General features: G+C 32.4%; 1 protein-coding gene across 2 annotated transcripts in view; it reads right to left on the reverse strand.

Moving 5' to 3' along the window:
* Positions 1-15,224, reverse strand: part of RhoGEF64C (Rho guanine nucleotide exchange factor at 64C) — a 169,647-nt gene extending 154,423 nt beyond the window's left edge. For both annotated transcript variants that reach the window (XM_074142607.1, XM_074142614.1), the window contains exon 1: positions 15,004-15,224. The gene's annotated coding sequence lies outside the window, so the exon portion shown is untranslated. The remainder of the gene's footprint in view (positions 1-15,003) is intronic.
* Between the last annotated feature and the right edge of the window lie 8,904 nt (positions 15,225-24,128).

Raw genomic sequence — 24,128 nt, forward strand, 5'->3', positions numbered from 1 at the left:
AACACAGATTTCAAGAGCGAAATTTATCTATACTTTCCGTGTCACTAGCCACAGCTGACATCTAATTGATTGAATTAAATTCCAAATTTAGTTTTAATCACTTTGGACGATAAATTTTTTAATTTAATCAAAATTTGAGAGATTAAATTTTTAAAACCAAACATTGCCAAAGGTTAAACCAGAATCGGACCAATGCATCTTTATTCCGCCTAGCTGGTGTCTCTTCTCTATCAATATTATCCACCTTTCCCAATCTTCGCACCTTCATTCTACCAGTCTGGTGTCTCAACTGTACCTACTATGTTGGTGACTCTCAAGACTTATATAGGACCACCTTACACTCACATTTAACTATGTTTACCACACACTAGACTTAGATAGGACCACCTAACACGGTGGTCCTATATAAGTCTTGTGAGTCGTAAACATGGTTAAATATAATCATATGTAGGACCTGTATAAGTCTTGTGAGTGTAAGGTGGTCCTATATACGTCTAGAGCAGTGGTTCCTAACCTTTTCATAGACGCGGAACACAATTATATGTATATATTTTTCTCGCGGAACACTAACATTAAATAATTTGAAATTCGGTATTTAGCAATAACTTAAAATTAAATTCAAATTAAAAAAAAGGAACAATTTTTTGTTTTCTTACCATTCCTAAGTTTCTAAATTTCAATACATTTAAAATTGAAATTTCGCGGAACACATGGACCATATTCACGGAACACCGGTTAAGAACCACTGCTTTATATCTTCTAAAACTATAGATCTGAACACAAAATAACTGTAGATTATAATTGAGAAAAACAAAGTGTACAAGAGAACAAAATTCAATATCAATACGTGGTTTACAGTGGGAGATATAGAACGGTCATAATTTTACAGAAATTCATGACCCAAAAAATTTTCAACCCTTTATATCTTCTACCTTTTTAGATCTGTGCACAAAATAACTATAGTTTATAATTGAGAAAAACAACGTGTACAAGAGCACAAAATTCCATATCAATACGTGGTTCACAGTGGGAGATATAGAACGGCCACAATTTTACAGAATTTCATGACCCAAAAAATTTTCAACCCTTTATATCTTCTACATTTATAGATCTGTGCACAAAATAACTATAGTTTTTAATTGAGAAAAACAAAGTGTACAAGAGAACAAAATTCCATATCAATACGTGGTTTACAGTGGGAGATATAGAACGGCCACAATTTTACAGAAATTCATGACCCAAAAAATTTTCAACCCTTTATATCTTCTACATTTATAGATCTGTGCACAAAATAACTATAGTTTTTAATTGAGAAAAACAAAGTGTACAAGAGAACAAAATTCCATATCAATACGTGGTTTACAGTGGGAGATATAGAACGGTCATAATTTTACAGAAATTCATGACCCAAAAAATTTTCAACCCTTTATATCTTCTACCTTTTTAGATCTGTGCACAAAATAACTATAGTTTATAATTGAGAAAAACAACGTGTACAAGAGCACAAAATTCCATATCAATACGTGGTTCACAGTGGGAGATATAGAACGGCCACAATTTTACAGAATTTCATGACCCAAAAAATTTTCAACCCTTTATATCTTCTACATTTATAGATCTGAGCACAAAATAACTATAGTTTATAATTGAGAAAAACAAAGTGTACAAGAGCACAAAGTTCCATATCAATACGAGGTTCACAGTGGGAGATATAGAACGGCCATAATTTTACAGAATTTCATGACCCAAAAAATTTTCAACCCTTTATATCTTCTACAATTATAGATCTGTGCACAAAATAACTATAGTTTTTAATTGAGAAAAACAAAGTGTACAAGAGAACAAAATTCCATATCAATACGTGGTTTACAGTGGGAGATATAGAACGGTCATAATTTTACAGAAATTCATGACCCAAAAAATTTTCAACCCTTTATATCTTCTACCTTTTTAGATCTGTGCACAAAATAACTATAGTTTATAATTTAGAAAAACAACGTGTACAAGAGCACAAAATTCCATATCAATACGTGGTTCACAGTGGGAGATATAGAACGACCACAATTTTACAGAATTTCATGACCCAAAAAATTGTAAACCCTTTATATCTTCTACTTATTTATATCTGTGCACAAAATAACTATAGTTTATAATTGAGAAAAACAAAGTGTATAAGAGAACAAAATTCCGTACCAATACGTGGTTCACAGTGGGAGATATAGAACGGCCATAATTTTACAGAATTTCATGACCCAAAAAATTTTCAACCCTTTATATCTTCTACCTTTTTAGATCTGTGCACAAAATAACTATAGTTTTCAATTGAGGAAAACAAAGTGAATAAGAGAAAAAAATTCCATATCAATACGTGGTTTACAGTGGGAGATATAGAACGGTCATAATTTTACAGAAATTCATGACCCAAAAAATTTTCAACCCTTTATATCTTCTACCTTTTTAGATCTGTGCACAAAATAAGTATAGTTTATAATTTAGAAAAACAACGTGTACAAGAGCACAAAATTCCGTACCAATACGTGGTTCACAGTGGGAGATATAGAACGGCCATAATTTTACAGAATTTCATGACCCAAAAAATTTTCAACCGTTTATATCTTCTACGTTTTTAGATCTGTGCACAAAATAACTATAGTTTATAATTGAGAAAAACAATGTGTATAAGAGAACAAAATTCCATACTAATACGTGGTTCACAGTGGGAGATATAGAACGGCCATAATTTTACAGAATTTCATGACCCAAAAAATTTTCAACCCTTTATATCTTCTACCTTTTTAGATCTGTGCACAAAATTACTATAGTTTATAATTGAGAAAAACAAAGTGTACAAGAGCACAAAGTTCCATATGAATACGTGGTTCACAGTGGGAGATATAGATCGGCCGTAATTTTACAGAAATTCCTGACCCAAAAAATTTTCAACCCTTTATATCTTCTACCTTTTCAGATCTGTGCACAAAATAACTATAGTTTATAATTGAGAAAAACAAAGTGTATAAGAGAACAAAATTCCGTACCAATACGTGGTTCACAGTGGGAGATATAGAACGGCCATAATTTTACAGAATTTCATGACCCAAAAAATTTTCAACCCTTTATATCTTCTACCTTTTTAGATCTGTGCACAAAATAACTATAGTTTATAATTGAGAAAAACAAAGTGTATAAGAGAACAAAATTCCATACTAATACGTGGTTCACAGTGGGAGTTATAGAACGGCCATAATTTTACAGAATTTCATGACCCAAAAAATTTTCAACCCTTTATATCTTCTACCTTTTTAGATCTGTGCACAAAATTACTATAGTTTATAATTGAGAAAAACAAAGTGTACAAGAGCACAAAGTTCCATATGAATACGTGGTTCACAGTGGGTGATATAGAACGGCCATAATTTTACAGAATTTCATGACCCAAAAAATTTTCAAACCTTTATATCTTCTACATTTATAGATCTATGCACAAAATAACTATAGTTTTTAATTGAGGAAAACAACGTGTACAAGAGCACAAAATTCCATATTAATACGTGGTTCACAGTGGGAGATATAGATCGGCCATAATTTTACAGAAATTCCTGACCCAAAAAATATTCAACCCTTTATATATTCTACCTTTTTAGATCTCTGCACAAAATAACTATAGTTTATAATTGAGAAATACAAAGTGTATAAGAGAACAAAATTTCATACCAATACGTGGTTCACAGTGGGAGATATAGAACGGCCATAATTTTACAGAATTTCATGACCCAAAAAATTTTCAACCCTTTATATCTTCTACATTTATAGATCTGTGCACAAAATAACTATAGTTTTTAATTGAGGAAAACAACGTGTACAAGAGCACAAAATTCCATATCAATACGTGGTTCACAGTGGGAGATATAGAACGGCCACAATTTTACGGAATTTCATGACCCAAAAAATTTTCAACCCTTTATATCAGTGGTTCTTGACCTTTTCATAGACGCGGAACACAATTATATGTATTTATTTTTCTCGTGGAACACTAACATTAAATAATTTGAAATTCGGTATTTAGCAAGAACTTAAACCTAAATTCAAATTTAAAAAAAGGAACAATTTTTTTTTTCGTATCTTTCCTGTTTCTAAATTTCAATACATTTAAAATTGAAATTTCGCGGAACACTTGGACCATATTCGCGGAACACCAGTGTTCCGTGGAACACCGGTTAAGAACCACTGGTCTAGAGAATCGTGAAGAAGTCCAAGTCTACAAAAATTAACCGAAAAGTATTTATTGAAGACGCTTAGAAAAAGGGCCTCGCCAAAACGTGGTTCGAACCATTGGTTGAAAAGCCATAAAAGTGGATGATTAAATTAGTTTGATTAACGATTGAAATGGAACGAATTCGGTTATTAAAATTAAAGTTCAATTTAATTCTCAGATATAATCATAATTTTTTTAGTTTGATTAAATTAGTTTGATTAACGATTAAATCTGAAATTTAATTGATTAAATAATTGTCATATGATTAAAATTACAATTAAATTCTGATTAAAATTAAAAATAAATTTAATCAATTAAAATATTTAATCTTTTTTTTTCACTTTATTTGTATATTTACAACTGCAACAATTGTTGCATCAAGTAAATTTGATCTTGTTGGTTCAGTTCTCTTATAATGACATGGTTAGAGCAATCACCTACTGGTGAAACTATTTCACAATGATTTAATCACAACAGATCTCTAGGCCATTTTCGCTTCAAGCGACGAGGAGGATAATCAATTAAATTTAGAATTTAATTTTTTTTTAATCAGTGCCCAACTCTGTTACAGTGGTTCAAAACTATTCAAATTACAAAAGATTACAGTTTAAATAATAAAGTTAACCAATTTAATCTAGGTGACTAACGCTGTAACTTCGCTTAAAAGAGGGAGAGAAAATAAGTATATACTTAAAAGAAATATTTGAACTACAAAAGATCTAATTTTGTATACTTGTGTAATTTTGTATAACCAAGTCTATTGTTTCATACATAACTAAAATAAAATAGTAATGAAAGAGAGAACTGTTTCTGTTGGCGAGAAATAGTAAAAGTATTTCTAAATTAAACATGAATATTATTTTGGATGCTGAAGTGCATAGTGAAGAAATATAAATGAGGGAAATTGTCCTGACATGGGAGAGTACTGAGCCAGCTCTAGTTCTAGAAGATGAGAGTAGTTAACAAGACCATTCATTCAGAGTTCGGTAAATAACTGCAGCTTGTCTTCTGACAACAATCCGGCGCTGTCTGGCGACTGATTTTTGTTCTGGAAGTATGGAAATATGGTTAGGACGGACGTATCTGTCCTCAAACTGACAGAAGAGTCCAAAAACTGACTCTTGACATCAGAAAGATTGCCAATCCCTGCCTTAGAAGAAAAACAGAACAGCCACAACTCCAAGGATTTCCAAGTGTGTCTGCGAAAATCTTAAGAACCTGCACTGACAGTGCACCGTCATAGAACCTTGCATGTTGTCTCAACTTAAGGTGCGCGTTGTTTCATATTCAATATAATAATAATACATTATTCAACCAAAGAATAAAATATTTCTTATCATGTGAGAAAAGTTTCATTTAGTATAATGATTATTTTGGATAATCACTAGTAAAAGTTAGTAATAACACTTGTACGAGTAAGTTACCCTTCTGTACTTCAAGGACCTCTTATCTTAGTCGCAGATCGTGTTCGACCGACCGGTTCTTTCCAGTGAGTCCCATCTCTCTTCTTCTTCAAGGTATTAAATTATGTATGTTCTTCACGGATTATAAGTTGTTAAATTGTTTAAAAAAATATTTCCTTCTTACTTAACAAATTAATATCAAGGTTTATTTAATTGAATAAGGGCAATTGTGAACAAATTGAACTAACAAAGGCTGAAATAAAATCACTTCCTAGTTGTTTAATTCATTGCCGCGAACATTATTATTAAATAATGAATTTGGATTAGAAATAAATAATAAATAACTGAAGTGAAACAAATTTTGAAGCAACAGAGCTGCAGGAAGTAGGGAAGGTAATGAACAACGTCATCACTGAAGAGGAAGATACTTGTTTTGATTATATCAATTCATATTTCAGCGCTAAACTACAAAGCACTTCCGGTGCTGCTTTTATTACAATAATGAAGCAAATGAAGTGAAAAAGAATGAATGTGGCCACTGAAATTTGAGCAGCATTTAAGAAAATTTGTGAATAGTAAGTGATAATGCGCTGATGTTTGCTTAAGTTGAGACAACATGCAAGGTTCTATGACGGTGCACTGTCAGTGCAGGTTCTTAAGATTTTCGCAGACACACTTGGAAATCCTTGGAGTTGTGGCTGTTCTGTTTTTCTTCTAAGGCAGGGATTGGCAATCTTTCTGATGTCAAGAGTCAGTTTTTGGACTCTTCTGTCAGTTTGAGGACAGATACGTCCGTCCTAACCCAGAAATTACTTACTTATCAATAATTGCCCACAGCGAGTTGTTCTCAGTTATCCCATCAGAGTTTTCTATCTTCCCTATTCCTTACTCCGGGCACTGGTTGAATCACTTCCACTAGCAGTCAACTTTAACTCATTCTTCCCTTGTACAAGCAAGATCTTCCCTAATCTTCCCTCTTTCTATGTGGGAAATCCCAATCTGGACACATTTCTTTCAGAAGCTCAACCGTACTAGGTAGTACGAGAATGGACACAACAGCTGAATGGTGTCAAATAAGTTAATAAATATGCTAACTTTTTTGGCATAAATTTACCCGAGATTGCTGTATTTTAAAAACTTTATTTTCTTTTAGTTTCACTCTCGGTTTATTCAAGAAATCATCTCTGAGATTAGAAATAATCTATACTCCAAACAAACTAAAACCTTTTTCATCAAAAACCAAACTTCAATTTATGAAGTCTGTGACTAAATTTCCAGTAGAAAGTTACTGATAGAACGATTCCCAATCTCAAAGATGATTACAATATTAAACAAAAGACGTTACAGTAGAATGTAAATTTGAAGCAACTATAATTACTCCATTAGCGAGGAGAGAGGTTCAGGGTGTGAGATTATATCTGTTAGAGAATTGAGACACATTGGTAGATTCTCACGCAAACAATATGAGATACATAAATAATTTATGCGCTTAAATTAAAAGAGAACACTGGCTGTACATTCTCAATGACTGAGTGAAAACAATAAAAAGAAAAAGGAAGGCAGATAAGATTTTGTTGATGTAGTGAAAGCATATTGTTTTCTACAATTGACAATATCAGCTAAAATCCTACAAGACAAAACAAAGATCTAGCACGTAGATTAATATAAATTCACTTTCACGAATTACATTATACAAATAATTAGATTAACTTAATGTTTATTTTCTTGAAGATAACTAATTTGTTAAAAAAGTGACCAAAAGTAAAAATATGTTTACTGTTTTACTCCTAAAGTAAGATTCATATTTTGTAGACAGAATTTTAGTATTCACAACCAGTTTTATATTTAAAGATATATTTATTACAAAAGAGATATTTGCTTAAAATTAACCTACGAACATTAAAATAAACTTTTATAAATAGAGAACCACTTTATCAGAAGCAGTTACTTACTATAAGTTAGATCTTTGCAAGAAAACCTAGGAGTTTGTTCCCTGTACCTAGTTACGGTTAATATCAATTTTCTGCCTTCGTCTGCTAAAAGAATAAATATTGTAAATGATCCAAATAATTATCTTTTCCAATTGAATTAAACGCGAATTAAAGTTTTCAGATTTCTACGTTAAAATTGTTTTCAGCGAAAGATGTATGTACAGACTTGTTTTTAATTTTTATCTATGATGATAAATTTGGTTATTTATTTTTTGAACCGGGTTGATTGATTGATTGATTGTTTGTCTAAAGTAACACTCCAATTATGGAAGGAACGCACGCAAAAACTACTCATTGTTCGCTGTCCACCTTCAAAGAGGCATCGGAGCGTCAAGTAAAACCCATCCAACATGAAGTGATAGATGACAGATCATAAATTATCCAATACTAGTAGCTGCGGATTAGGGGGCTTGGCGTTCCAGTCTCTCAGTGCTTTGTGTCAGTCTAAAGAGATCATTTATCTTACCAGCCGCAATCAATCTCAGGCAGGAAGACTCATGCCTTCTTATATGTTAAGGTATCCGGTTTTAGAATATGCGAAACCACAGTAAACTCACCACAGATTAGGTATAGGGAAATATTGCTGAAGAGCACTAACTTTACGGTGTCCGCTCACTACCTGATTGATCCAGGATCTGGTAAAATTGAAGTCTTCATGTTTAGTCAGACAAGAGTCTTCTCGGCTTAAAGGCAACCGGTGTATGATCTTCACCCCTTACGACGTTCATTTAAGACTCCTTGTCCCGCCTTCTTTCAACAGGATGCAGGACAAAAGATTGAACTAGGTACATCTCATTTAATTTTTCACCCAGGTTAATGGCAGCATTACCAAAAAACTTAAGAAATGGTTTACAGTATTGGTCGCGAATGGAAGAGCAAAGTTTGAAGTTCACAATTTGAATGAATCTGTCCCCAAAAATTGACTGCACTTTATCACTTAGCGAAAATGTTTGAATGGTTCTATTTTTTATCCACCTGTAGATCGCTAAGGCACGCCTTAATACGCTTTAACATGATTATTTCATGGAAATTGATGTGCCTAGGCAAATCTGGCTAGGCTATCACTTTAAGATGATCCTATCTATTTGAACGCCATTTTTACAAAACATTCGAATCACCTGGAGTTGTTAGCGGAATACTTTATTTTGCATGCATCTAAATTTAAGAACATTTTTAGAATATTGTATTTCAGATTTACTGATTTTTTTAGCTCGCAAGTTAGTATGAAATTTGGTTAATTTAAATTATTATTGTTTCTTGCCTCCATCATGCCACCTGTTCAGTAGCCTTTTTGAAAAAATGAGCATTACTTTAATTTTATTGCCCTCATTTCTTAGATAGTGAAACATGAAGCTATTAAATGATCACGTTGATTTTGCTTCACTCAAATCGTTTATCAGGAAATCAACGAATAGATGAACGAACAAAACTGGTTGATGAATCAGCACAATGTACAAAAAGAAGTATAATCTTAAAGTTCTACCAATTACCCCTTAAGAAGGTGTTATTCATTTTGCTTGCTTTCTGTAATCAGTTTGATATTTTTGATTGCAAATTCTTAAATGAAGGAATTATTATTTTTTATTTGAATATTATTGATAGCAAACTTAATAGTATTTTGTCGCTTTAATTATTATTAGCTAATTAAACGAAATTGTTTTTAAAAAACAGTAGTAATAAGTGTAAAACATGAACAATGGAAGAAGTGGACAAATCTTGACCTTAATTTATAATAAGCATGTCCTCCGCCATAATCACGAAGCAATGGAATCCCTTCTACCACGCCACCAGAAATACCGCTATAATAAATAAGTTTCCCGTTCTTCACCACACATTAGTTGTTTATTAATACCTATATGCATTTATGTTTATATAAGTGTGTATATGTGCGATGGTTGTGTATGAGGTATGTGCGAGAGATTGTTTATAAATTTTCTCACATAATTAACCAAGTCCGTTCTGTTCTCATGAAATAAATTGAATGGTCAAAGTAACTGTTGGAGATGAAATCATCTCCGCCCAATGTCGTGTTCTTATAAAAATATTGCGTATAACAATGTTATATATACGCCTAAATTAAAAATGTGTGAATTATCGCGTAGACTGGATATAATTTATCTTAAATGAATATTAAAAGTTTCTTCCTGAAACTAAGACTTATAACATTTAAAGAAGGATACAAAGGGACCTGGGAAGAATGTTAAAATAATCTCACGAATTCAATTTAGGAAAAAGACGAGAAAACTCACACGAATTGCTCTTGCAGTAATTATTAGGATTCTAAATGAAAATTTTCTATCCCCTGGTTCAGATTTGTTTTTTGTTTAACGTTAAAGTAACAACCATCGCCAGTTCGATCTTGCAATCGTTTCTTCTAAAACGAGTTTTATTTCTTAATATAATATATTTAATGTTTTTTTTTTTTTTTATCAAAAAAAAAGCCCCTAAATACTGACACTGTGCGAAATCGTCATCACAATTTTACGAGTAATTAATTGAGTAAGTAATGGAGAACATAAACAATATTCTAAATTCCTGAAATGTTTATTTTTCGATTGCTTTCCACTCAAAGTGTTTTGGTGAACAGATACTGTTTGATTCGATGAATTGAAATGATAAAGAAAAGGTAAGTTACAGACCGACTTCCCACTCAACAGAAGAATAAAATTTCATTTCGCTCCAATATTTCAATTTTCCCTGCAGGAAGTAGAATTCCGAGTTCATTAGCATAATGACGGAAAATTTTTAAATAAATATTGAAATCAAATTTTTCCATTATTCAAGGTTTTTATTATTCATATAAAGACCAAATAATTATTTTCGCTTTGAATATATATTTTTATTTTATTGTTTTTAATTAATTTAAAAAGATGAAAGGGGGATCGTTCCGCTCCAAGCTGCCAGCTGACGGTATTTCTGATGTAGCGATTACAATTGCAATTAATAACTCAAAAAGTTTCCTTACAGAATAAATTAGCTGTAATCATTTCACACATTGAATACACAACAATTTGGCTGTACTTAACTACTTTCAAGCACTTTTGACACCTGATGACACCGCATTGTAGACATCCTGCTATTCATTCTGTAGAGAATTTTATTATTTTATGGTACAATCGACTTCCAATAAAGCTGAATGTTCAAGTGAATCAAGAGGTCATACAAGTCAATGTTTGTTAGAATAATTTCTTGGTCAGCATATCAAATTAGTTGTACATTCCACATTGAATTTGGCGGCCAATAAAAAATCAATAAAAGTTACTTTAGTTGCTCAACCGGTTTTCTATAATATAAGACTTCAATATCTTCAGGTAATTATCAGGCACATTTCATTTTTAAATGCATGCGGGCGCTTAGAAATAATGCTTCTACATAAATTTATTATTAAGTAGGTATCCCGAAATAGTAGTTTGAAATTAAATGTACTCTTTAATAAAATTCGGCGGAAGAGACGCATTCCAGGGGAGTGATGTATTTTGTAAGGATTGCCATTAACGCTTAACTTGGCTTAGATTCCTGTTTTAGATTCTGGATTCTAAATGAACGTGATATAGTATCACCTGAATCGTGTTGACTTTACAGGCAATCGATAGAAGGGGGAGATGATGTAAGCCGAGATCCTTTCTTAAAAGAACACCAAGGGTTCTCCGTTTTTATTAAAGTTTTTAGGAAATCCGCAGGTTATCCGGAATAGAAAATTTGTAGAGAAACATTCACAAGAGTTAAACCAAAGTTGATACTATTTTTAAAAAATTCCTTTAAGCAGCGTAAGAAGATGTTAATTTTTATCATTCAGGAATCAGGTGTCCGTCAAAGTAGAACCAGAAGAATGATGGCTCTCTTCTGGCGTGATATCTAAAGATAATCTTAGATTATGGTTGTTGGTGATATTGAGCAACATTGAGACGTGAATCCACTTAGGAATGCCTCTTGGTGAATAGAAACTGAATCTCTGGTTAAGAATTATTATTATGGTATTGTTCGTTTTCGGGTAACCTGGTTCATCAACTTTGAAAAGAATTTTTACTTGTTCTGAAAGTCAGGCTTTTCTGGAGGTACTAAATTCTTGGGTCTCCATCACCAAATTGGCACTTGAAATTTGTTCTCTCAAGAACATCATTCTAGACTTAATCGGGTATTTCAGGAAATGAGGATACATTTAGATTGGCCAAAGGAGGTGCTTTTTTTTACTTCCTCATAATAGCATTCATCATCGATGAGCTAGGTTATTCACTGATTAGATTTCCGGATTGAGCTGATAATAAGATTTTTCCTGTTTTTGGAGGATATTCTTCAGACCCTACGTAGAGCTATTACTATGCACTACGGTTTAAGGAGACTTTTTTTAAATAATGCTTCTTATAGTTGATCAATTTTTTTAGAGTCTCAAGAAAGAGGAGAACCCACTTCTCAAGTTACAGAATGGTTGGGGTTTCAGTAGACAGGTTTAAATATATGAACGCAACTGGTTGACAGTAAAAGAATCGTTTCTCTTAAAGATTTTAACTCTGCAATTCAACTAGTATTAATGTTCTCTATTTTTATCGTAGTTTCCATTAATATGCAACTTCTAAAATAAAACAAACTCTAACCTTGAAGTAAATCGTTACAAAAGAAGCTTAATGACCACTGTATTCTGTCTGTTCAAGACCATAATGAACTGGTATGCAAGTCTCATTGCACGTTAACAATAGTTACTAACAACACAATAGTACTGACAATAGTCGTTAAAGTGAACAATTAAAGAACAGCAGCACATAAACTTCATTTATAACGTAATTAAATTTTAACGGGCAGTTTATTGTTTCACGTAATGGATTCAAATAGAAAAAATAGCTCGAGTGAATGAATTAAAAATGTGATTTTACCAAATTAATTTTGTTTCTAAATTAGTTCATATTAATTTTTCTAGAAAATATATTTGTATTTATAGTCTGGTCAAGAAATATCTATTATTCAAACAATGTTCAATGTATTTAGTAATATTTCAAATGATTAGTATTTTAATTGTAGGATGTATTCTTTATTAATTTGTTGAATCATTTTATTTAATGGATTACTTCAACAAATTTTAGTCATTGTAAATACAAGGCCATTGAGATTTCAGGGATGTAGGCGTGGTGAGTTTATCGTAATCAAGGCAAGCCAAGTAAAACTTGTTTCCTAAATTTTAACGGTTTGAGTATTTATTTTTAGACTCTGTTCTTTTTTTTTTACGTCCGAGAGTAACATAATGTCGAACTGAAGCAGAAATATATGAGTATGCAATTATTTAAAGATGGAGTATAGCGCCATCCATGATAGATCACTTGAAAGGGCAAACAATTTGAAGGGAACTGGATTCATTGCTCAAATTGCTCTAAGCAGAGTGAGAAAGAAAAACTGCTACAAAATCTGGTTCTTTTGGAGCTCATCGGTTGCTCGAAATGGAACCGTTACACATGGTATCATGAGTTTTGAAATTTTCCAACTTTAGTTCGAAGCAGTGACAATGTTTATCGTTTTTTTATTTTTTTGCTTATAATTATAAACTTCAAAAATTTTAATTGCTACGATAGTGTAATGAAATGGAATTTTTAAAAAAATCTGGATCTTAACTTCTTTGCTCAGTTTTTTGGAAAAATTTTCACAATAACAAGAAGTCGATGGTTATCAAAAGTGTTATATCATCTTAAAATTTGGGTGGCATTTGGCAAGAAAAGATTAAGGTCTTTTGGATAAGTGAAATATGCCCAACCAATTTCAATTTTCTATTGGAGTTTATTAGTTAGGTTTGCTTATTTTATTCATTCCTATAAATGGGCTCAAAAATTAAGAAATGGGCAAAAAAAAAAAACGCTTGTGCGATTCTTAGGAATCTCAAATTTGTTTTTCTGGAGCTTAAATTTAATTAAATCTAGAAGGATTCCTCATAGGAATGATATGAGTACAAAAAGAAAAACATTAAATTTTACCAGCCAATGAAAATTTGGCGTGAAAACTCAACGACCTTTCTTATTTTTGGTTGTAGAATTTTCTGGGTAATTTGAAATATTATCAACTTGTTTAACCGAACATAATTAGGTACATATAAGACACAAGACTGTACAATCTACTGAGATGGTGCTTTAGATGGAAGGTAACCGCAACTGCCACTCTCTTAGAGGGGACTTAAATCGACTTAAATTTTACAGGAAAAATGTTTCTCTTTTAGATCAACGTGAGTATAATTTATGTACAAAGTTTTAAATAAATCATTGGAGTTATTTTCAAGAAAATTGAAAAAGCGGAAAATCCACTCGATTTGTTAGAGGAAGAGAAAGTAATTATTAACAAACACTATTTTTTTTTCATTAATCTAATCAAACGCCAAACTATACCTAATTACAAATGGTTGTTTTAAATTAGAATATAAATCACAAAATATAGACCGTAAAGATCTACCTATTTTAGAGCAATTTAAACATCACGCTCAAGAAAAGTGGGCTAACCTTTGTCTATATTGCGATCTAACAATTTACGTTGATTTCTTATTAGGATCAAGTAAAATTGTAATCCTGTTTAGTTAAAGGCGTTCATTTCTGATTCTATTACTTAGGTAATATAGTAGAGCAGTTATTTAGTCAGTTTCTACATTGCTCTCTTCAGATAGTTTACAGCTGATTCCTCAACCTTGTGGTATATTTTAAACTTAAAATTGTAATAATGTTTTCATTAGATAACAAAACCAAGCAGCATTTATAGTTGAGGTACTTTAAGAATCATGATCCTTAACAAATTCAGTATAGTGTGTTATTAAATTGACTATTACTTTCTGTGCACCAGTATCATTTTATTTATTGCTATTGAGAGGAATTGATAGAGCATCGTCTTTCAAACGGCGCGCCAGTAAATACTCTTGATGTTGGTGTTGCTATGGAAAAACCGGTCTACATGTGTTGACGCCCGCGGGCTGAGAGACATTAGAACGGTAACCGGTTGTAAAGAGGGAGTAACGGTGTCCAGCGCTGTCCAAGGACTGTTTCCGATGGAGTTTTCTGAACACTTATCGAACTTTTATTGAAGATTTGTGTATGCATATAGGTTCAAATAAATAAAGGGTTTAACAGCATTTTTTCAGATTTTCGCTATCACTTTTCATTAATAAGATCTAGAAAAGTGCAGCAAAAGAATTTAGTTGCTTAAAAATATATAATGTTAATATCAATTAACATTCAATTAAGTATACAGTTAGAATAACAACTAATTGAAAGAATAGATATGTCTTTTTTTGGTTCAAGTAAGTCCAAATTAGATTACCAATTCAGTGGACAGAGTTTAGGCTAGGAGACTTTAACGATACAGAAAAGTAGTAGTAATAATCAAGTTTGATTACCTTATAAACTTCTTAAAACAAGCCACAAACGTTAGTAATCCAAAGTTTTTAACAAAAATATAATCCGAGCACTGTGCACTTGGAAAAAAAAATAATTAAATAAATGCTTTTTTGAAAATTGAAAAATAGAGATGGAAATAACAAATAAAGTGAAAGTGAAATCACACTGGCACAGAGACACGCAACGGATAGAGAAACAGATGGAGACTGAAGAGTGTTCTTGTTCAAGAATTGAGGAGGGAGTTGGAGTGGGGCACGGCGATAGATCACTCCCTTCTTGGGGACTCCTTCCTTTTATCCACCTCTAAGATCTAAGGGTGTTTTAGAAGTTTTTTGTTTTAATAAAAAAATAAATCTTAAGGAACTACTGCGAATCGTAAAATCTTAATTGTAGAAAATAGTTCAGTTTTACGAAAATTTATTATTAGAAAAGCTATAATTCTGCAATGGAATAACATCAAATTATTAGCGGAAAAATGGAAAATAAGTAAATAATTTCTGCTAGCGCAGACTCGTCAGGTTGCAAACCCTTTGCTAAATCAGTATTCATTACTTCAGGGAATTCGTAGTTGCTCAACTGATTTTTTTTCAGAAGTTAATAGCTGTTTCAGCAGTCATGTAGGCAACTTTGTGTATCTCCGAAAATGAAGAATAGTACTAAAAAAAAAAAAAAAAGATAATAGTTCGTAGCGCTAACAGCAAAAAAGCAACCTCCGCCTGTCGCAAATATCTCATTGCCAATGGCAGGATCGTTACGGTTATTTCTGTTTTGCTGAAGCTAGCTGTTAGCATATCAGGTAATATTTGATGTCTACATTCATTCTGAACACATAGAGAATACTTCTGGTGTATTCCAGACAAGAACGGTACTCTCGGGGCGCTCTGTGAATCAATTGAATAACTTGTTTCCACAGTAATTGTGATACGAATTGGAGAGGTATTTTGCAGGCCTGGAGGAATCTCATTTTCGAGATGGGATCAATGCATTGGAACATCGCTGGACCAAATGCATTAGTCTACATGGAGACTATGTTGGAAAATAAAAGCAGTTCCACCCAAGGGAAGACACTTCTTTCTAGTACATTCCGAGAACTTTTCAAACCACCCTCGTACAATGTTATCTTCTAGGGATAACTCTTTTCGATGATCATAATTCTCCTGAATTCTTCATGAACTTTAGGTCTTCTACATAGTCTGGTGTTAACTAGTTTGATTGATATTTTGTAAACGTAACAGCTAGAAGCGTGAACCGATTTCCATGAATGAGATGTCTCAGACTACTGTTTTATTTACCAGTAGCTTATAGGTTTTTGCATTCTACATTTCATTTGGATAAACCATAATTGATCGCTTTCAAAGATTTTGTAAGTTTGAATGAAAAACGTAAACTGGTTCTATCTACTGTCAAAATTCTGTTCCGAAATAAAAATATATTTATATGTACAATAATATTTATATTTAATTTTAATTAGACTTGAATATGTAACAAAAATTATAATATCAAGAAACACCTGTACAAACCTATTCTTTTATGAAAAATATTTGAGGAACTTAGCGCTTAAAGTTGTTTCGTAATGAATAACCTTAAACAAATTTTTATAGAGAAGAAAGTGAAGATGTCAGAATCGTTATTATTTTAGCGTTATGTAAAAATATAATATTAGCATATAAAATGGATTTAATAGCGTTATTAGCGATAGGAAAATCGTGCGACCACGAAATTCTTCAATCGAAAAACTTAAAAAAGAGACGTTCTTCCTGGAACGGAATAGTTGTCAAAGAAATTATTGTATTAAAAATGAAAGATGATGGGTAAAAATAATTTTATTACAACATTAAAAGTTGCATGTTGTTATTAATTGCTTGTTTCAATAATTAATAATGTGGCTGAGAATCTAAAATAGTCTTTTTTTCTGGCGGAAAGAAATCTTGTGCTTCCTTTGGGTTACATTATCGATGAATGGAAAAAGGCCTCATCTAATAAAGCTTGCTTCATTTTGGGATCATACGTTACTTATGGGTTTCGCCCAATCAAAGTACCAAGCATTCCTAACTTTGTACCCTGCCCATTGACGTAGGTAAACATAATGATGTTTTTTTATGGCCGAATTTAGGAATTGTCGTCCGAATTAGTAATTGAAGTTAGGAACAGAATATTACAGGTAAAGTAAAACTGGATATCTCTCGCTCCAGCCAAAATGAAATTGAGAACCTGCTGCAGTAAGTGATCCTCATGAAATAATAAAACGAAAAATTTCTTGTACTTTTCCAACTTTTTGCTGTCAACGTTAAAGTCAGCAAATCAAATTAAAATCTCTCAGAAGACATCACAAACCTTCACTGAAGGAGATAAAACCAAAAAAAGGCTACTTCTTCGATTCAGATTTATTCCTCATTTCAGCCAAATGACTTCGCTCAATTCTCCTCAATTACTAAAAAGACTATGAGACTCATTAAATCGAATCCAATCAAGCAATTAAAACAACAAAACCATCTCCAATTTACATTAAGTATGTTTCAAGCAGTTACGTACTACTAACGTCATAGGGATTTAGCATTTTCTGCAAACCAAAGCTAGAAGATATTGATTGTTTAACAAATACGAATCGCTAGACATCAAAATCATTGTTTTCATAAGTTTTAGTTTAAGTAAGACAAACCATTAAGAGAAGTGATAAGAAATTAAAGAATAGCTTGGTGCAAAGAGGCTTTGAAGTCAGAATTGTAACCAACACAGCCTCTAAATTTACATTTCTTGTAAATTAACCTTGAGCTAAAAGAGGTCAATACAGTAAATTCTTTTAACGTCTTGTACTGAACAAGTTAAAGAACCACATAAAAGATTCGTCATTACTCGGTGCTAAACGTAACAAGATTGCGATTACATCCGGAGCTATTGAAATCACTCTGCGAAAGGCGGCGATAAATAAGTAACTCTGTGCCATAACGAGAAAGGTAACAAGTTGAGGGAAACGTCTCCCACGTTCTGGCACTGTTTCGAAGCGCCAGTTAGCTTGCTTACCTATCCCTGAAGTAGAAAAGGGATACAATGCCACCTAGTTTGACCATGTGACTAAAATTAATGGCTACCTGTCTGGGCATAACTTGTAATATTAAAAGTTTAACTTAAGCTCTACGTTTATTTCAATATTTATCACATTATTTATTGGCGTAGAAGAAACAAAAATATTTGAAGAATAATACGAATGAAATTTAGTTCTGAACGAAAGGAAACTAAGTTTAGAAATTGTTCAAATAGGAGATGTTTAACCTAGTAGGCAGTTATCCAGAATGCTGTACACTCTCCCCCATTCTACAGGTATGTGCGTTGAATGTAGCATTGATTAGTTCAGAAATTCCAATACACTACACAATGTGTACAACTTTACCTAGAGTGATTTTGTATTCTTCATATGGAGCCTTCGTGTTAAACAAGACCTACTTGACTCGTGGCCAGCACTAATGCTTTACCTAGATGGCATATATACGTGGCATAAAAGAGCCTTAGTTCCGTACTATTTTCTTTTCTTTCTATTGATACAATTCTCAGCGTTTGAAGTTACAAACTTTTTCAAACTTCTAATTTTAAAACTTTATTTTAATTCTTAGTAAAATTAAGCAGATGGTAAAAATTGTGTAGGTATCCCAATTGCAATTATTTGTCTAGATGTACGAGTATGTAATGTATGCACGTAGTTAAACACACTAAAAACTCTGCCCTGTTTCGGTCCACATAAGAAACATCGAAAAAAAATACTTCTTTTGTTGTTCTTGACAACGTTTAACGCAACTCTAAAAGGAATTTTTACAAATTAACCATAAATCAGGCACGAATGCAGTGGAATTAAAACCATTTTTGTGCCCAGCAGTAAAGATTTTAAGTGTCCAATTATCAACATATTATGTTCTATGTACCTTATCGTAGAAAATAGTTCTCTGTTAATAGAGAATCTGTAGTGAAACAACCAAAAAACATTATTATTAAGGCTTTATTGAGGGGTAATTATAGTTGATGAATTTCCATTAGGAACTTTAGCTGACCCTAATTCTCCAAACTTAGCAGGGTATATGATAATACACATATCGGTTTTAAATCTATGTGGGCTATGTGCAAAAATAACCAGGGTTATTATAAATTTATTATTTATAATAATAAATAAACATCAGTTTCCTCTACATTTGGTGGATTGGACTAACCTATAACTTCTCAAATTCATAAATTTATTCTATTGTATCACTAATTATTATTAATTAAATCTTAGGGTAGTACAAAATTATGTTGACTTCGTTTCTGTAATTGTTCAATTTGTAAATACAAAAAATAGAAATTGTATTTTCTTCTAGAGTTTTTTACAAGATTTGTTTTTGTTCAAAAATAAAATTACAAAAGACTGGAATGTGTGATAGGGTAACTATTAGTACATCGTTTTTTTAGCAAATTATTATTATTATTATCTAATCTCAAGCAAAACAAATATTTAGTCTCTTAACCAGAAAAACCTCACGTATTATGCAATAAGGGAGAAAATTGAAATGTGTAAACATTGTCGATTGTAATTACAAGCAAATAGGTCGGTCAGTGGCTTTTGTCTATTGAATACTTCCAAAGCATAATTGGCTCTAATAGTTACATACTTCCCAAGGAAGTAATAATATGTAAATTTTAGACATTATGCTTCAAGAACTGGGAAATTTGGTTACATAGTTAGATCTTTGTAATTTGTATCACCCTTGGAATTTAGAAATTTATTTACAATTTAAAAGAAAGATACAAATTGTACAATAAAAAAAATTCATGAAAAAATATTTTCATGTATACCTACCCTTTTTGCAAAAATAATAAATTAATTGAGTCCTGTCATTTCTGTGCAAAATGTCCACTTTTTAACTCTAAGATTGCAGTTTGTTCCAGAATTATTAGGCTTGAATTAGCCATCTCTTTTTATAGTTCATTATTTTTGTTTTGTTTTTATGATATAACATGATTTGTTTCTTTTTAAATTTTTCGTTTAAATTATAGTACTTGACAAACGACTAACATGGAACCCTCACACGAGACTCAAACGAACTGACCTCAATCTGTGGTATAAAATGTTGAAAAGACTACTCGACAAACGATCAAAACTGACCCTGACAAACAAACGAACACTATATACCGCCCTACTTGCCCCAATATGGACATACGGAATACAGCTCTACGGAAGCGCTAAAAAATCGAACATCAAGCGACTTCAGACCTTACAGTCTAAAATTCTAAGAACAATAGTTAACGCTCCCTTCTACGTCTCCAATCACACAATACACTCTGATCTAAATATTCCTCTCGTCTCTAAAGTAGCCCAATCTCGTTACACAAAACTCCATTCAAATATATCCAGTCACTATAACCCTCTGATCCACAACATGTCTACCACAACACTTCCTTCTAATCATCAACGCAGACTAAGGCTGGAAACATAGTGGAGCGGCGAGCAAAGCGGCGCTGATAGCGAAGAGCGAAGCGGCGAAATCAAATACAAGTAAACATATGGGACCGCGCATAGTGGCGAGCAAAGCGAAGATAGAGCAACTCTATCTATTTCTAGTTTTTGTTTTTGCCGCTTCGCTCTTCGCTATCATCGCCGCTTTGCTCGCCGCTCCACTATGTTTCCAGCCTAAGGCGGCTGTGGCCACGCGACCATCTCAACACAACGCCGACCTCCTAGGATGGTTGCTGTGTAAGCTTGCCAATCTGGCGAACTAACGGCTTCCATCACTGGATGGTCGTCGTTCACTCCAATTACGCCCTTGGCGCACACACATGTGCGCGTATATGTATGGATATATATATGCGTGCATGTGTATTTGTGCCATCCCTAATCACTCATCTCTTTTGCTTATTGTACTGCATACAGTTGCAAAATAAATAAACAAATAAAAAAAAAGTACTTAAGTTACAATACTAAATAATAGAAATAGTAAATAGATCAACTTCGCTGTATTTACTTTTGTTTAAACCGTATTCCTTATAAATAATGAATTTAAAATGTGTGCTTCTAAGAGTACAGTAAAGAATAAAGAATTAACGGGAGAAATAAAACGTTTTCTTACAAACTAATTCGGAAATCTGCGCTGCAGTTAAAAGTGAATCGCTAAAAAATTTGCTTTTAAAAAAGAGTGATAGAAAACGTGAAAATTTATAAAACTTTAAGTAACTAAATTATAAATGCGTTCTATTGGATATATAAACCAATGCTCAGAGGTTACATAACCAGACTGGTTAGAGATAAAAGATATAAAGCACACTAAGTGAATATAATACTCTCACGTGGCAGATAGAACACTATGCATAAGGAGATAATACGCAGATATAGGGAGCAAGTCATACTGCTGCAGACTAAGCGGAAGTCCGGCAAGACTATATAGAGCGTCACACGTTTCCGGTACTCTCTTAGTAAGCTTCAGTGGTCACGGTGAAAGCTTAAATCTCACTTAAACTTCTTCTGATTTATTGCATTTTATTTCTATAAAAATTACTAAGAAGAGAAACATCAGAGACGCCAAATCTCATTGTCATGGTAACCAAATGTTTGATGTCTAGTAAAAGTTCTAGTCTAGTAAAAGAAATAAGTTTAACTTCGCTAACTTATTCCTGAGGAATTAAAGAACGGCAACTGTTTAACGGAAGAAAATTATATTACCGTAAAGATTTGTTTCTTTAATAACCTAATTTATCACAGCTGCCTTTTAATAAAGTACCAGCTTTTTAAGTTTCTACATAATTTTATCATGCCCCAAATATATTATAAAATGTATGCATTTCTTGCTTATGAAATAATATTTTTATTACAACAATTAAAATCAACGTTTGTAACCTCTTACCTAAGCAGAATTAAAACGTTTCACACCTTGGAAATCTCTGCTTTATTTGGAACGCATTGATTGTGTAACTTCATTGTATACTCGTACTTCTTTAAGGGGAAACTAAAACGTATATGCAGGCTCGAGGAGATCCCCGTGTTCAAGTCCTGTCTGCCCTTCTGCCCTTAGATTTCCTCTCTTCCTATCCAATTTTCGCTTAAGCAGGCGCCAATGTGCTCCGATGTTGATGCGCCTCAAATTTAATTAAAATAAAAAAAAAAGGATAAGAAAAATAATTGAAAGCTCCAAAAACGAAGTTCCTGATTTGGTCAATCAAAAAGAAGTCAAACTCAACAGGTTTGTTCTAAGATAGTCTGTGTTTTGTCATTAATGACTATAATTTCGTAAAGTAACAAAACAAACATCTTTTCTATTGCCTTCAGCTCAAAGGTGCACCTTACTCATGATTGTTTCAATCAATCTATGAAAGGAAATACAATGATGGAAGGTTTGGATTAATAAATCTCAACAATACTTCTTATGTCACCTTTTAATGTTACATTTAATGAAGACAAGTTTCTATTATGTACACAGGTCCTTCTGATTGAAAAAAAGGGTTCCTTAAGAGGTCCCATTGCACTCCTCTTCCACACAAACAACCTCCATACTTGTAACTCTAGTTTCAAAATGTAACCAAATTCTCAGTGTAGTTTCAATTTTGGGACCTCTGTGAGAAGTAGAAAGCCCTGGAACAATGGCCGTTCGTGCTTAGATTGTCCTCTGCCCTGCTGAAAATTAAATACATAATTTTGTAAGATTAAAGTACATTACTATAATATTATTCTATTCACATAATACAGCAATGATTCAAGTATAATTAATCATAATTTTCATCAATTAGAAAACATAAGAAACTTGAATTTGAACATACAGAAATATGAACATTGGCAATGTTTTCCATCTATGGTCCACATCATGAATATACCCGATTTTAATCAGGAAAAATCCGCAACCCAAAAAAAGAGACGAATGGATTTTTACTTCAAAAAGGCGTATACCTTAACAATTCGCATTTAGTGTTTTAGGCTACAACCCCCTTTTTATTTTAGGAACCTAGGTTTAGGAGGTTAGGCTCTGAACTAAAGGAAAACAGAGGCCCAATAGTAATTATTAAAAAAACACAAGTTAATACATTTAGAAAAGTTATACGTTAATAAAACGAAAACTAAAAAGTACGAGTACATATAAAGCATATAACTTTCTTTTCAGTCAGGAATAATAGTCTCACATTTTTTTTTGTACAGTACATTTCTTATAAATTAAAAGTGAAAGACTGGGACAACGCGCACAACTTAAAAAATGATACAAAATCAAATTAATTGCACTTATGAGTATAATTTATATTATTATATATTTTATTGTATGCGATTTTCCAAAACTCTTATTAACACAAAGAGAGAATAAATCTAACTAATTGAATCTATTTAATCTAAGATGAATTATTTATGTAAATTTGTAAAGAACAAGTTTTTCATCAGGACTAGAGCACAGTGAGAATTATTTAACTTTCCCATCCGCGTTAATTAACACATTAAATTACTGATTACATTGTTGAAGCAATCTAATTAGTCAAAGTGTTTATTTTACTTTGTATCAATGTATATTTAGTTCAATGAGAAGTAATGAGCACTATTCAGTTAAATACTAGTAGTGTTATTGATTGTGATTATGAAATCATTTATAATTGTAACTTACAGTCGACTCTCGATAATTCGAATTTTTCGATAATTCGAACTCTACTGCTGCTAACTTCGGTAAATCGAAAAAATTCAGTGTATTTAGATACGCTCAATAATTCGAAATCCTTTTCCCTTAACAACAGGGGGAGAGAAGGCTCTATAATTCGAACGAGGCCGCTTCCCCTCTTTATAATTCGAATTTTCCCTAGTAATGTTTACTTCTCATTTTTCGCTTATTGTTCATTTCCTGCGTAATGTTTCCCTCCTTCCAGCCCAGTTTATCTTTACAATTCTCTTTCTTAGTTTGTCACGATAGTAAGTACGTCTCCCTTACTGTGTCCCACAAAGAAAACAGTATCGTGGCCGTGGAAAGTGGTTCGAAAAAAAGAAGATATCGCCAAAACTTTCAATATTCCACCATCAACGCTTTCTACAATTCTAAGTCACTAACTAAGTCAAGCCACATTGTAACAAAAAACTGTTCTTCATTTTTTAAATTAGGTACATATGTATATTATTATTTATTGAAATGTTAATACATATGTA

The sequence above is a fragment of the Rhodnius prolixus genome, unplaced genomic scaffold, assembly GCF_049639745.1.
Source record: "Rhodnius prolixus isolate KJV_2025 unplaced genomic scaffold, Rpr scaffold_1, whole genome shotgun sequence".
NCBI lineage: Eukaryota > Metazoa > Arthropoda > Insecta > Hemiptera > Reduviidae > Rhodnius > Rhodnius prolixus.